General features: G+C 43.5%; 2 pseudogenes; one reads left to right on the top strand and one right to left on the bottom strand.

Annotated features, from left to right (window-relative positions):
• The first annotated feature begins 357 nt into the window (after nt 1–357).
• LOC119811578 lies at nt 358–2,753 on the top strand (annotated as a pseudogene).
• Nucleotides 2,754–3,395: 642 nt separating this feature from the next.
• On the bottom strand, nt 3,396–12,905 carry LOC119811576 (annotated as a pseudogene).
• Between the last annotated feature and the right edge of the window lie 2,754 nt (nt 12,906–15,659).

Genomic DNA, 15,659 nt, shown 5'->3' with positions numbered 1-15,659 from the left:
TGGGGCGCCCCCGCCCCTCATTAATTTTTTTGACCCCGATATTTCAGACTTTGCTAACAGTCCCTCTTTGCAAGCTCACTTACAGGCACTCCAGGCCGTGCAGAGGGAAGTCTGGAAGCCACTCGCTGCCACTTACAAAGACCAGCTGGACAGACCAGTGATACCCCACAACTACCAAATTGGTGACGTGGTTTGGGTCCGCAGACATCGGACTAAGAATTTGGAACCCCGTTAAAAAGGACCCTACACTGTGCTGCTGACTACTCCGACTGCTCTCAAGGTCGACGGCATTGCGGCCTGGGTCCACGCCTCCCACGTAAAAGCGGCCCGACCGGACGAGAAAACATCAAAATCATCATGAAAGGTTCAACGTTCTCAAAACCCTCTAAAGATAAGACTTACTCGGGAGCCCCCCTAATCATTTTATGGGCCCTGATAGGACTGGGAGGGGGGGGGAAGCCAAGAGCCCTCATACAGTTTATAATATAACTTGGAGAGTCACTAACCTTATGACAGGACAGGTTGCCAATTCCACCTCCATGCTGGGAACCATGAAAGATGTCTTTCCTACCCTATACTTTGACCTTTGTGATCTAGTGGGGGATTCATGGAACCCCTCAGACCAGGAACCCTTCCCCGGATATGGCTGCAGCAGCCCAGGAGACCGCCTCGACACTAGGGCCCGCGACTTCTACGTGTGCCCAGGTCAGAACTTTCGAAAAGAATGCGGAGGGCCTGCAGATGGGTACTGCGCCCAATGGGGCTGCGAAACCACCGGGGATGCATACTGGAAGCCATCCTCTTCCTGGGACCTGATCACCCTCCGACGAGGAACTACTCCCGGGTGGACGGGTAGTGGACGCTGGGTCTGCGAAGTCTCCGGGAAAGGGGGATATAGGGACTGGTGTGGTCCCTGTTATGACTCCTCGACTAAAAATGTTACGGGGGCCACCTTGGGAGGCAGATGCAATCCTCTGATCCTCGACTTCACCACCCAAGGCAGAACAGCAGTCTGGGATGGTCCCAAGTCCTGGGGACTGCGTCTCCATCGCACAGGATATGACCCTGTCACTATGTTCTCCTTAACGAGACAAATAGCTTCTGTCTCATCAACAGTAGCTGTCGGGCCAAACGCGGTCCTGTCAGAACAGAAGCCCCCTTCCCAACCAGCACCCCCACCCAAACCCAGGCCAATCCCTGCCCAAAACGTCTCTTCTACCCCAGCCCCCACATCAGTCACTAGCCCGTCCGGGAACATCTCGAGGGGACCGCCCTCATCCCCGGGCACCGGAGACAGGCTCCTTAGCCTAATCCAGGGGGCATACTCGACCCTCAACTATACCAGCCCAAACTTGACCGAGGAATGCTGGCTATGTCTGGTTTCGAGGCCCCCATACTATGAGGGAGTAGCTATAATTGGCAATTATACCAACCAAACTGAGGCCACGGCCTATTGTGCATCCCCCTCCCAACATAAACTTACCCTGTCAGAGGTATCGGGACGAGGGACCTGTGTGGGAGGAGTCCCTAAAACCCACGAGTCACTGTGCAACAGCACCCATCCACTTCAGACTAACTCCACTGGATATCTGGTGGCACCCAACGGGACCTACTGGGCATGCAGTACGGGTCTCACTCCTTGTGTTTCCCTTACGGTCCTTAATGCAGCTTCTGATTATTGCGTGTTAATAGAGCTATGGCCCAGAGTGACCTATCATACCCCCTCATATGTTTATGAGCAATTTGAAGAGAGACCACAAATTAAACGAGAGCCAGTGTCCCTCACACTGGCCCTCATGCTGGGAGGACTAACCGTGGGGGGAATAGCTGCGGGAGTAGGAACAGGGGCCGCTGCGCTGGTTGAGACCCAACAGTTCCAGCAATTACAGGCAGTCATGCACACCGATATCAGGGCCTTGGAAGAATCAGTCAGTGCCTTAAAAAAGTCCTTGACCTCCTTATCCGAAGTGGTCCTTCAGAACAGACGAGGGTTGGATGTTCTATTCCTACAGCAGGGGGGGCTTTGCGCAGCCCTAAAAGAGGAATGTTGCTTCTATGCTGATCACACAGGTGTTGTCAGGGACAATATGGCAAAACTCAGGGAACGAATCAAGCAAAGACAGCAGTTATTTGAGTCACAACAAGGTTGGTTCGAGGGTTGGTTCAATAGATCTCCATGGTTAACCACCCTAGTCTCGTCCATAATGGGACCCCTCATGATTATACTATTAATCTTGCTGTTTGGGCCTTGTATCCTCAACCGTTTGGTTCAGTTCATAAAAGACAGGATGGCAGTCATACAAGCCTTGGTCCTGACCCAACAATACCACCAACTTAAGCAATTCGACCCTAAAAATGCAGGAAACCGAGTCAGCTAAATAAAAGATTTTATTCAGTTCAAAGAAAAAGGGGGGAATGAAAGACCCCCATTCAATAATAGCAGCTAGTAGCAGTAACGCCATTTTGCAAGGCATGAAATTTTACCAGCACAAAGGACAGGGAAGTTCAGTTAAAGTTCAGTTCAGAGAAACAAGGACAATGAGGGGCCAAGCAGGATATCTATGGTTGGACACCTGGGCCCTAGCCCGGGGACAGAGACAGTTGGTACCCGAGATATGGCTAAGTCAGCACCAACATCTGGTTACTTGGAACGCCCCGTAGCTGTTTCCAGACTCCCCCACAACTGTCTCCAGGTACCCCGACTTGAACCCCCGCCTCATTCAAACTAACCAATCAACGCTGCTTCTCGCTTCTGTACCCGCACTTTTGCTCCCCGACCCTATAAAAACCCACTGCTCCAGCCTAAAGGCGCGCTAGTCCTCCGAGAGACTAAGTCGCCCCAGGTACCTGTGTATCGGAATAAAGCCTCTTGCTTATTGCATCCGAAGAGTGGTCTCGCTGCTCCTTGGGGGGGTCTTCCCAGATTGGAAGACAACCCACTTCGGGGGTCTTTCATTATGAATCATAATTGAAATATTTGATATGCAGGATATCTGATATGCCACCCTTGTGAAAGGGTCATAAGAACCACAAAGGGAACCTAACCTACAGTTTTGAGAACCAATCATATAGAACCTATTAATTGCGTCCAGGGTTTTATAACACAGATTAAATTAACCCAAACTTCATGTTCCTATATAATAATCTAATAATTTTTATCTATACTAACAGAACAAAGAATATTATGTTTGAATAAGAGTATTTAAAATATATTATCATAAGCATTATATATGTATGCTACATCAAAGTGGGAAAAATATTACAAACTTTACATAAACTTCATAACAATGTTAGTCTATCCATGGGTGCAATGGATGAACATGAAGATAGTATGATAATAGAGATTGTGATCACCCTCCGTATTATGGAGCTCTCAGGAATGAATCATCCATAGTTTAAGCACTGAGTTCAGTAGCTTCTGTCCACTTTCTTTGGCTTGTTTGTGAATAGAAAGGTCTTTCTAGCAAGCCAAGGATTTCTACACAGATCAAACTTGAAACATTCGTCTTGACTTTGAAAAAAATGAGTCTAGGTACCAGCCTCAAAAACTAGAAACAATATCAGTCACCAGAACTTCAAGTAGGACACCTTTCTGTAGACCTTCCCCAGTCTGTCAGTGCCTGCCCTCTACCCTATCCTCAATCACCCACTCCTTCTTGTCATTGTGTCCTTGCCCCAAACTCCATCAGAGGCACCCTCCTCCACCAAAGGTCACCAGAACTGCAGGGGGTCAGCCCACCCAGGGATTCTCCTCACATTCTTGGTTCTCCCCCATCCTACCCTCAATCTCCCACCCCTTTTCACTGCTGTGTTCTAACCCCTAACTCAGATAGAGAAACCCTTCTGGGTCACAAGCCACAACAGTCAGGAGACCAGAGAGGAAACAGAAACAAAGGAACAGAGGAAGAAAACACTCACCCAACAAAGTCAAATTCAGAAATCAAAACCTAGACCTTTTACTAGTCCAAACCAGATGCCTAAACTCCAGCGTAAGAACGTAATCATGCCGGGTGGTGGTGGCGCATGCCTTTAATCCCAGCACTCGGGAGGCAGAGGCAGGCGGATCTCTGTGAGTTCAAGACCAGCCTGGTCTACAAGAGCTAGTTCCAGGACAGGCTCCAAAGCTACAGAGAAACCCTGTCTCGAAAAACCAAAGAAAGAGAACATAATCAACAAGAGTCAAGGAAATATCACTAAAATAGTCCAGCTACACTACTACAGCAAACCCTGAATATTCTAACATAGTCGTAGCACAAGAAAATAACCCCCAAACAATTTTATGAAGATAATAGAGGGTCCTAAAGAGGAAATGAATAGACTCCTTAAGGAAAAATTCAAGAAAGCCAAGAAAAAAAATAAGCGAACAGTAGAAGGAAAAGCATTAAACAGTTTAAGACCAGAAAGTGGAAATAGAATCAATAAAGAAAACACACACAGAAGAAATTATTGAAATAAAAAATCTAGGTAAGTGAACAGGAACTGTAGATACAAGTATCATCAACAGAATTCAAGAGATAGAAGAGAGAAACTCAGGTATTGAAGATTTGATAGAAAAATAGATACATCAGTCAAAGAAAATAATAAATCTTAAAAAGTGCCTTTTAAACAAGGCTTTAACCATCACAGGCATCTTAAAACACACAAAAGAACTTATAATGAGAAGAAAAGCAGGAAACAGTGCACATTTAACCTGTGAGATTCCCAAGGGAAGTGTGCCTGATGGGAGGGGGGGGATGAACTCACCTTATCACAGAGCTGAGCTGACCTTGAATAGAAAGCAGCCATGTTGTTTGCTCCCATCTCGTCTGGTGACCTTATCACAATGGAAGCAGCCACTGACTTAGCTGCCCTTTTTGCTAAAGGTTTGATTAAAAAATAAGTGCCATATGACTTCTTGATTACTGTGGCATAAAACAAAATGCAGTATCCACTTACTGTGCCCTCAGGATATTACCCTATCACATACTAAGCAGATAACAAGAGACTTCTATGGTGTGTGTTAGTTTTGTTTTATTTTTGACACGTACATGCTATTTTTTACTAACTTCCAGAAAGGATTGACAAATTTTCTTCTGCCATGACCCTATCCCTGGGAAGATTCCTATGTTCCACAATAGGGACATGAGGATTTGAAGTGTTAGGTAGGAAGAACAGAGACCCAAAAAATAAAATCACAGAGACATAGGATAATGTTGGAAGAACCACTCACTCTCCTGCATACTGAGTTCTGAGTCCTCCTGTATTTAATTTTTCATACACTTTTATACCTCCATACAAAAAGGTGGGGAAGGCAAAAAACTGCTTTAACATAATACAAAGGCCAACTAGAACAGTTACTTGAGACATCAAATCATTAATTCTTTAGAAAAACATTCTGTTGTTTAGGCAGTGAACCCACCCTAGAACAAGTATCTTGAAGGCAGTCACTCCCTAGGTCAAACCTCCTAATGCAAACAAAGGAGCAGAAGTATGCTTGAATTCTCTGACCTTTGGGCCTCTAAAGGCCATCTTAATGTCTAAAACACCAAGGTTAGGGTGTGCAACTAGTTGTTGTGAACAACTTCGAGGAAGCTAAAAACTCTCTGACCTTCAGACAAGGAGGAATAGGCTCACATTTTTGGGCTTCCACAGGTATCAAAGAATCTGGCACTTAAAAATGATTAGGTTGGAAGGATCATGTAAATTTACAACAGCATAAAACTAGGCATGGGAAAGCACAGGCCCTACGAGAACAAAAGAATAGAACACAGGGTACCAGAAAAGCTCTTTTTAGCAGGTAGTTATGATAGCTTCAGGCCTGAGATGGAGATTTTTCTGAGTCTTAATTCCTAGCTGTAGTACCCCACCTGGAATCTCCAAGAATTTTTCCCTAAGGAATCCTTTGGCTCATGTTTGTAGTTCACTTTTGCCCCCATCATGAACTAAAAATAATATTTTTGTGATGTGGGATTCCTCTCTATATGCTATAAATATATTTTATTGCCATTGGTTAATAAAGAAGCTGCTTTGGCCGATGGCAGGGCAGAATACAGCTATGCAGGAAAACTAAACTGAATAAAGGGGAAAAGAAGACAGTGTCGGGCAGATGCCATACAGTTGTCCAAGAATCATGTGAGATAACAAGCCATGAGACTTGTGGTAAAATGTAAAATAATAGAAATGGGTTAATTTAAGGTGTAAGAGCTAGCTAGGAATATACTTGAGTAGCTGGCCAAACAGTGTTGTAATTAATATAGTCTCTGTGTGATTATTCAGGACTGGGCAGCCAGGAAACAAACGTGCAATCTCCATTCAGAGTTTTATTTTCATATTTTAACCTCTTCACACACATCAGTGAAGCAGTTACTAGGGTCCCTCCCTGCTGAGGCTACCAGACAGAAAGTGTATTTTTAGGTCTGAGTCATTTCTTTTTTGCTCTGCAAGCTAGCCTTTGGCGAAAGTGCTGGTGCAAATCAATGCTGCTCCCTTCCCCTTCTGATTTGCACAGGTCACCATGGTTACCCATAGACGCCACTCCGCCTATTGGTTGTTTGCATAGGGCTCAGTAGCAGCTGTTCTATCCTGCTGGAAGCACCAAAGAGACGCTGACAGTTTTGCCACCTAATGTTAGTCTATAATATTAAATGCACTTAAGAAATGTAGAGTAGGGGGCTGGAGAGATGGCTCAGAGGTTAAGAGCACTGGCTGCTCTTCCAGAGGTCCTGAGTTCAATTCCCAGCAACCACATGGTGGTTCACAACCATCTATGATGAAATCTGGTTGCCCTCTTCAGGTCTGCAGGCATACATGCAGGCAGAATGTTGTATACATAATAAATAAATCTTTAAAAAAAGAAATGTAGAGTAGTACACAATTCCCTTACTGTTTCTTTAGATCTCTCAATAGTTCAGCCTCCTCCCCTTGTAACCCCTTAGGCTAATCTCCTTAGAAAGATCCTACTCAGTCAATTGCCCACCCCTTTTTACAACCACAGGTGCTGTCACCCGCTATCAGGAGCTGGCAAGCCTGTGTCTCTTATCGCAGAAACAAGGAATGCTTTCTGACCCTGATAAGAATTTTCTATAACATTTTTTCTGCCTAAAGTTGCTGTGAACTGTGTATACAAGCTGTGAAGAAAAAGCTGAAGCAGAATAATAAAGAGTATGACCCAAACAGCCGGCGTGTGAGTTATTTCATAACTCTCGATTAGAAATATCCTAAATTCCTTTCGCTTCGCTATGGCTTCTGATGTGAACCTTGGAGGTGGCCTGGCAGAGTTGGACTCCAAGGCCACCATCAGATTGTACTGAATAGCTTTATGTACAATGGTCATTTTCATGGTATAAATCTACCAGTGTGTGAGGGTCAGATACTGTTTGTTCTCTAGTGACTCTCTTATACAGCTGTTGTCCTTCACATCCTTGATTAGGTTCACTCTTGCTACTTAGATTTCTTTGAGGTTATTGTAAATGGGATTTTGTTCATCATCTCTTTTTTTGTGTGTTGCTTATGTGTGGAAAAGTTATTGCTTGTGCAAGATGAGTCTGCATCCTGGATATTGCTGAATTACCTTGTTGTTTCAAGAAGTTTTCTGTGGAACTCTTGGAATACCCCGTGTTATCTGCAAATGGGGATAGTTTGACTTATTTCTCTACTCATACTGCTTTAATTTCCTTCTCTTCCTTATTCCTCCAGCTAGTATTTAGAGCTTAGAACATTATAAATTAGTGGGTATAAAGGGCATCATGTCTTATTTCTGACTCCTGCTGGATTTCTTCAAGGTTCTCTTTGTTTAGGAAGCTGTTGGCTGCATTTTCATATATACCTTCAGTATGTTGAGGTATGTGTTTTCTCTATCTGTACATTACCTAGTACATATATCATTAAGCCATGTTGGACATTCTTAAGGGCTTATCCTTCACCTATTGAAATGAACATGTGATTTTTGTCTTTTAGTTCATTTATGTAGTTTAATTTAAGGCTTGCTTAAATTGAATCATCCCTGCATTTTAGGGATAAATGCTACTTAATGTCTTCTTGGTCATGGCAGATAGTCTTTTTGATGCATGTCTGTATACTGTTTGAAAGTATCATATTGAGGAATTGGAGTCTAGGGTTTGGCAGGAGGGAAGGTAATATGAGAAGAAGCATAATTATATTTTAATTTGAAATATATACCATTACAAAACAGAGACAAAATATAGGCCTTCTCTGGTAAGAGAATGAAAACATGTGCCGTCCATCAAAATAAAGTTGTAGTTGTCCCAAAGATTCGGAGTTTCTGTATCATATGTAAGTCAACAAATATGGTAAATCATACAAATAGATATAAAATTTAAAAAATCAGATGATTCTTTCATGAGTGTCAAAAGCTTTTGGTGATAACAAACATATATGGATGGTAAAAACCTGGAAGTACAGTACCTGACAAAGTACATAACAAAGTACATAACAAAGGCTATATTACCCTAGGAAGAGGAAACCTCTAAGCAATCCCATTAAAATCAGAAATGAGACAGGGATGTCCACTATCACCACTCTGTTTCAACATGGTGCTTAGAGCACCCACTAAGACAATAAGACAAGACATAGGGAGGAGTCTCTGGGGTACAGGTGTTATCCTCCCTCATTGGAGGCTCTGTGAGTCCTTGGTTACAGACCTGATTGTCCAGAGTGCATGCAGTATGTGCTGCCTTTACAGGCATGAGCCAGCCCACTACATTACATGCATCATGAATTTGGGTTAGAGTCATGAGCCCCCACAAATACATCACTGTGAATGCTGTTTTATAGCCTTGAGTCCCCCAAAATATCTTTACCATGAATGTTGGGATACAGCCTAGAGCCTCCCAAAGTGCATGTACCATTAGTGCCAGATTACAGCCATGAGCCCACCATACTACATGTTCTGTGGATACTGCATTATAACCATGAGCTTCTCTCAATGCAAGTACAATGAGTTCTGGGTTATTTACTTCAGCCCTCCACAGTACATGCATCATGAGAACTGGTATTCAAATGTCAGCCTCCCAAAATACATGACTCATGAGTCATTTGTTACAGACTGGTCATTATTTTTTCCTGTGTGACATAAGGCACAAACAGAAGCCTGTTTACTTTATTCAAATAAATTCGTTTCTATTTGAAACTGAATAGGACTAAAGAATAAAGGAAAGCCCATGTATTAAACTCTTAAATAGATCCTCTGAGTTCAGAGTCCAAGTCTAAGAGAGGAACAGATCATGGGTCTTGTCCCAGGAAATGAGGTCACCAAAAGAGCCTGTTCATTAGGGAAGATAGTAAATTCAATTCTTTATATATAAAAACAAGTTCTCAAGGAGAAAAAATGGAAGATTCCTAAGTTTCTGAAGCTGAAGTACTCTCCTCCTCAATGTTTGTCCTGAAACATCTGAAGGCAGAGGTTCCAAGTCTGTTTCCACAGAGAGGAATGTTCCACCTCTGTGAACCATGGCAAGACTGAGGGGAAGCACTTAGCTTGGGTTAGTCTCACTTTTGTGTACATACGATGGCAACTCAGACATCTGAGTCCTGCAGAGATTGGAAATCACAAACTTCCCAGGTGTAGGGAGGTACTATTCTGGTTCACCTAAAAATATCATTTCAGATTTGCAGGTGTTCTATAGTCTCCTTTCAAGACCTGATGTGTGTGGTTGATGACAATCAGGTCATGATTTCCATAATTAGGTGGCTTTGCAAGTGGGTCATAGACACGCTGAGTCAGCATGAGGGCAATCTAGACTATATCTCTCACTACGTACCCAGGGATGTGGCAGCTCCACTTGGAGAGTGCTTCCAAGTTCACATGTTTGATTACCTGGTCTGTGGACCACTAGATCTGGGGCAAGGACATGCCTCCGGGCTTGCCAATGAGGTACTCATGGTGAAGGACTGTGTCACTCTAGGAGATGATCAGGAAGTCTAGGATGAGCTTGAGTGAGTGCAGGGGAGCAGTGCAGTACCAACTGCTCATAATACACAGGCAGGCATTTGACCTTGCCCACCTCCGTGCACTGTGCATATATCACCTTGATGGCCTTGTTCCACTTCATAAGACAGTCTTGGCAGCTGCTCAGGTCAAACCCTGAGATGTGATCAAAAGCTTTTTGTAACATGAGGGCCTGCTTGTTGGGGTTTCTGTCCTGCCCAGTTCCCACAGTCATTATGTCCCAAAGAAAATCACACAGGGTTCTACATTAGATATAAATTGATACAAAATAATACAAAAATGATAAAAAATAATACAAAGCTCAGGCTTTGTATTAGCTCTTATAACATATTAACCCATTATTCTTATCTATGTTAGCCACATGGATTGGTACCTTTTTAAGCAGGGTAGGTCACATCCTGCTTCTTCGGTGTCTGGACAGGACTGCAGAGGAAGCTTCCTTCTTCCCAGAATACTCCTGTTCTCATTATCTTGCCTCTACTTCCTGTCTGGTTGTCCTGCCTATACTTCCTACCTGGCTACTGGCCAATCAGCATTGATTAAAACATAATTGACAGAATAAAATTGTCCTATACCATTTCCCCCTCTTTTTGTTTTTTTTTTTTAAGCAACAAGAACATCCATAGTCCATTTTTGGGAATGTGGGCATAGTTTTCTAGGCTACTTCCTGCTGGTTGGGGGCACTGATAATCTTATGGGGACCTAAAGAAAATTTAGAATTATGATCAAGTCCTGACTGGAGTATCCTGTGATTCTTGATCATCTCAGGAAGCAGTCTTGAACCTGTTCTGGATATAGAACTCAGACATCTGGGCCATCTGTTCCTACCGGAGATTTCTCAGGTGGTCTTCTTTGATCAAACCTGATTATTCTTAACTCAGAATGAATCCATAGCTTCTCATTTCCTGTGAAAACAAAAGCAAAATCTCTTCTCCAAAGTAACATACCTTTTGACTTCAATTTTGAAGTCAAGGTATTTCTAAAATACCTATCTTGGATTAATTCAGCAGCATTTATAAACAAATATCTTTTAGCAACTGTTGCTCCTTCCTCAGCATTCAAACAATTCAAAGAGAGCATAATAACATACAGTATCAAGATTCTCTGTGTGTTTTCCATCTTTATGTGGCTTTATTTTAAATTCTTTTTCTTTTATTTTTAATTTTTGGCTTTTTGAGAAGGGTTTCTGTATATCTTTGGCTGTCCTGGATACAGAACTCACAGAGATCCTCCTGCCTCTGCCTCCCAAGTGCTGGGATTCAAAATGTGTTCCACCACACCTTGAACTCACAGAGGTCTGCCTGCCTCTGTCTACCAAATGTTAGGATTAAAGGTGTGTGCCACCACACCAAACTACCCTCTTTCTTTTTTTCTATTTTAAGGACTTTAACCTTTATCCTGCATATATTTTTAACACACAGTAAACAATTTAGAGGGTTTTTTCATCTTTGAATCTCTCTTTACTGTATATTTCTCTCTTTTTCTGACCACACGAGTCTTTAATTTGTTAAGCAATATGGGTAGGATTAAAGCCATGGCTTTGATGGCTGGATCCAGCCCATTTCTTAGCTTTCTGAGATTTCAGCCACAACTCTATGGCATTTTAAGGTCCTTGCAAGCAGGCAAGCAAGCAAGCATGCTGCAACAGTGTGTTCACAAACAACACTCAAATGCTCTCTCTGTAGTTGGACCTCCTGCTTCAAAGAGTCAGAGTTTGTACTGACAGGATGGCCCAGAAAGCCAGCATTTTAAAATGGCATAGCTTCTTTTCCTGCTATTGCTGAAAAACAAAAAGCATGCAGTCAGCTTTTATCAACACCATTTAAATGTTTTGTGGTAGGACCTCTTAAAGAGCTGCAGGGTTTTACAGTAAAGCTGAGTCAGGAAGCCTCACTTAAGTGAGAGTACTTGCCTCTAGCAAGCAGAGCAGATCTGAGAAATTGCTGCTACCAAGAAGCCATGCTTTACTCTATTCTTTTCTGTCTAGAATTACTTCCCAAGTTCTCTCAGGGTTTTGGTGGATGCAGTTGTTCATGTGGGTGCCATTCTGTTGTCAGGGTTCCTGTCTGCCCAGTTCTCCTGTCATTTAGTCCCAGAGGAAAATCACACAGAGGTCTCCATATGTTTTAAACTGATTGGCCCTTTAGCTCAGGCTTCCTGTTAACTCTTATAACTTATATTAACCCATTATTCTTATCTATGTTAGCCACATAATTCAGAGCACTGACTGTTCTTCCAGAGGTCCTGAGTTCAATTCCCAGCAACCACATGGTGGCTTATAACCATCTGTAATGAGACCTTGTGAGAAATCATGAAGGGCACGGAGGCCTGGCCATCATGCACCATTAGCAGAAATTTGGAGTTGGGGAACAGGCACGCCAGCTAGATGGAGGACTTGAATGTGAAGGCATCCTTGTTACACAGCACATATACTGGCTCACCATACTTGGCAATCACCTCCAGGATTAAGGCCTGCATGGCAGTGTCCAGCACCTCATCCATCACACCTGCCTCATCCAGCTGCAGTTTCTCCCAGCCAGACTTTGACCATTCCTGCTGCATGACGAGCACATGAGGGATGATGTGTGTCTCCTCTCACAGCACACTTCAGAGTGCCCATCTAGCTTGGCACACACCCACAAAGATGAACTGCATGGCCTTGCCATAGAGGTACTCCAACTGGTTGGCACCAAGCATCACCAGTTCCTTCTGCTCCAGCTGCATCCTTTCTGGGTTCCACACACCCAGGAATAACACCCAGCACTGCAAGACTTGCTGCCCAAGCTTCAGGGCCAGCACATAGCCAGCAGCCAGTGGTCATCAACACCTTATGCAGGAACAGACATATGCCCAGCCAGGGGCACAGGTCCAGGCAGGGGACACGCCTCATTGACAGACCAGCAGGCCCACCTGGTATGCATCTGCCCTGGGCATCCTCATTTCCAAGCACCAGTCCTCGAGCCTGCTCAGCACATGCCCAAATCTGCAATGCTACAGACACAGACTCCAGATCCCTGCCAGCTACCAGGGAGGTGCTACAAGGGGCCTGGGCTGGTGATTCTTGCAGCACATGCGCTATGATTTCCAGATTACAGATATGTCTTCCAAAATACATGCACTGTGAGTGCAGATTTACAGGCATGAGCCTCCTAGACTACATGTGTCATGAGTACTGGTATACAGATGTCAGCCACCCACAGTCCATACACTATGAGGGTTGGATTACAGGACTGAGACCACCATAGTCCATGTATGATGAAGCATATAGCAGCCTTATAGGAATGAGACCCCATAGTACATGCTCTGTGAGTGCTTCTTTATTGGTATGATCCTCCCATAGTAAATGTGCCATGAGAGCTGGTCTATAAGCATGAACTTCCCACAGTATGTAACATAAGTGCTAGGATTTCACATTTCAGCCTCCCACAGTGCATGTATGAGTACTAGCATAGAGATATCACTCTCCCATAATATATACATAATAAGTCATGAGTTACAAGCTAGATCCTCTCAGCCTACATGTACTATGAGTTCTGTATTACAAGTTTGAATCTTCTACAGTATATGCACTGTGAGTATTGAGGTAAAAGTGCATATCTCCATGAAATTGCACCATGAGTGCTGGGTTACGGCACTAGTCTTCTACAGTACATGTATCATGAACGCCATACTGTAGGCCTGAGACTCCTAGAATGCATGCAGAGAGAGTGCTGGGTTACAGGCATGAACTCACAATGTACATGTACCATGAATGCTTGATTATAGGAATGAACCCCCATGAACTGTGATTGCTTGATTATAGGTATGAACAATCCACAGTAAATGCACTCTGAATGTGTAAGCTTCCCATGGCATATGCACCATGAGTGCAAGGAATATAGGTGTCCGCCTGCCATACTATATACATGATGAGTGTTGGGTTAAAGCCAATAGCCCAACCTAACAAAGGCACCATGAATTCTGGGTTATAAATGTGAGCCTCCCATGGTACATGCATTGTAATTGCTTGCTTACAGCTTTGAGTCTCACACAATACATTCAGAATGAGTGTTACATTTCAGGCACAAGGGTCTCACAGTACATACACTATCAGTGCTTGGCTGTTGCTATGAATGTCCCACATTGTATAAATCAAGCATGGTAGGATACAGAAATGAGTCTTCCTATTGCATAATGAGTGCTGAGTTATAGGTGTACATCATAAGAATGCATGTACCATGAGTCCCTTATTACAAACATGAGCTTCTCTTGTACACGCATCATGAATGCTCAGATACGGCTGAGAGCCTTCCAATAGTGTGTGCCTAGTGGTGCACCTTGAGTGTTGTGTAACAGGAACAAGCCTCTCAGAGTTTATTAATTATGAATCTGGAGTTATAGGCATGATCCCCCAATCATTATATGCTTGAGGAATGTTGTTGTGTTCTAATAGATCCCTCTGGGAAGAGAGTGAGAAGACATGGCAACAATGGCACAGACACTGGAAGTCAGGTAAAAGGCAAACAGCAGATTCACGTATTCAGCAATGGGGAGAGCCTCATATACCCTCCTCCCAGCACCCAGACTGTGTTCCAATCTATTGACATCATGTGGTTGGTTAGGAATGATCAGGACTTCTGACATTACCTGTTGCTAGGCCCTAAGGCATACTCCAAGTTGGCTCATCTCTCAGCATTGTAGGCCTTATCTTTCTAATTATCTACAATTATTTTATTTATTACATGGGCACTCAGCAGGAGCCAGAGTTCTTTGCTCAAACCTTGTTGACCCTGTATCAGGAGGGCTCAATGGCTCAACTGTGCCTGTCTTAGGCCGGCCTATCAAACAAGCTCTTACCTGTCATTGACTATTAGCCCTTGAAGAGCATTCATTCCTGGAGAGCTGCCAGGGTGGGAACACTAGCCTTTTGAATTTCAGATAACCAGGCATGCCTAACCTCCTGCAGAGGTCTGCAAAAGGGATGCCTAAGAGCCATTAACACCTGAAAAGCTGCTTCAGTTGCTACCCACTGTTGTCAAATATGCTGCAGGAGACATTTTAAAAGAATAAGGATTAACAATACCACCCCACAAATTAAGGCATATGTGAGCATCCAGAAGGGATCAAATGGAATTTTTATATTATGCCAAACTTTTCTCAAAAACAGAAGTCAAAGGCTATAACCTCTGCCATTATCTGATCTAACTGAAAAAAATGTGTTAGTTGTAATGCATAATATATATATTTAGTTGAACATGGGCCCTTAGCCAGCTTCTGGTGTGCTGAACTTATATTCCTCATCTCAAAAGACATCATACAAACTAAGGGAAAACTAGGGTCAAAATTGAGTCCCATCAAGGAATCTAAAGTGCCAATTTCTTCCTCTTATAATAAATAAATTTGTTTGGGGGGACAATGAGAGCAAGAAAGGGGAGTATGTATATTACCCATCCTGGGTTATTCCATCCTTGGTGGAAACAGGTTGATCTATGGTTGGATGCACATTTCTTACTGGTACCCATATTGGTATCATAGTAGTCTGAGGAAAAACATAAGCATACCCTTGCCCACAGGTTAGCAGGGGGCCGGTGGCTGCCATTAGAGGGAGATGGGCTCTCTCCATCTCACCAGGGGCATGAGTGTCTTCCTTGGCAGAGACGCCCAGTGCTTGTAGGCCAAACTGAGCTCCTTGTCATCAAAACTGAGAAAGTTCATATGGAAAGGACATTTGTTA

The sequence above is a fragment of the Arvicola amphibius genome, chromosome 4, assembly GCF_903992535.2.
Source record: "Arvicola amphibius chromosome 4, mArvAmp1.2, whole genome shotgun sequence".
Classification (NCBI taxonomy): domain Eukaryota; kingdom Metazoa; phylum Chordata; class Mammalia; order Rodentia; family Cricetidae; genus Arvicola; species Arvicola amphibius.
Note: the sequence above shows the minus strand (reverse complement) of the source record. Positions and strands in the feature narration are given on the sequence as shown.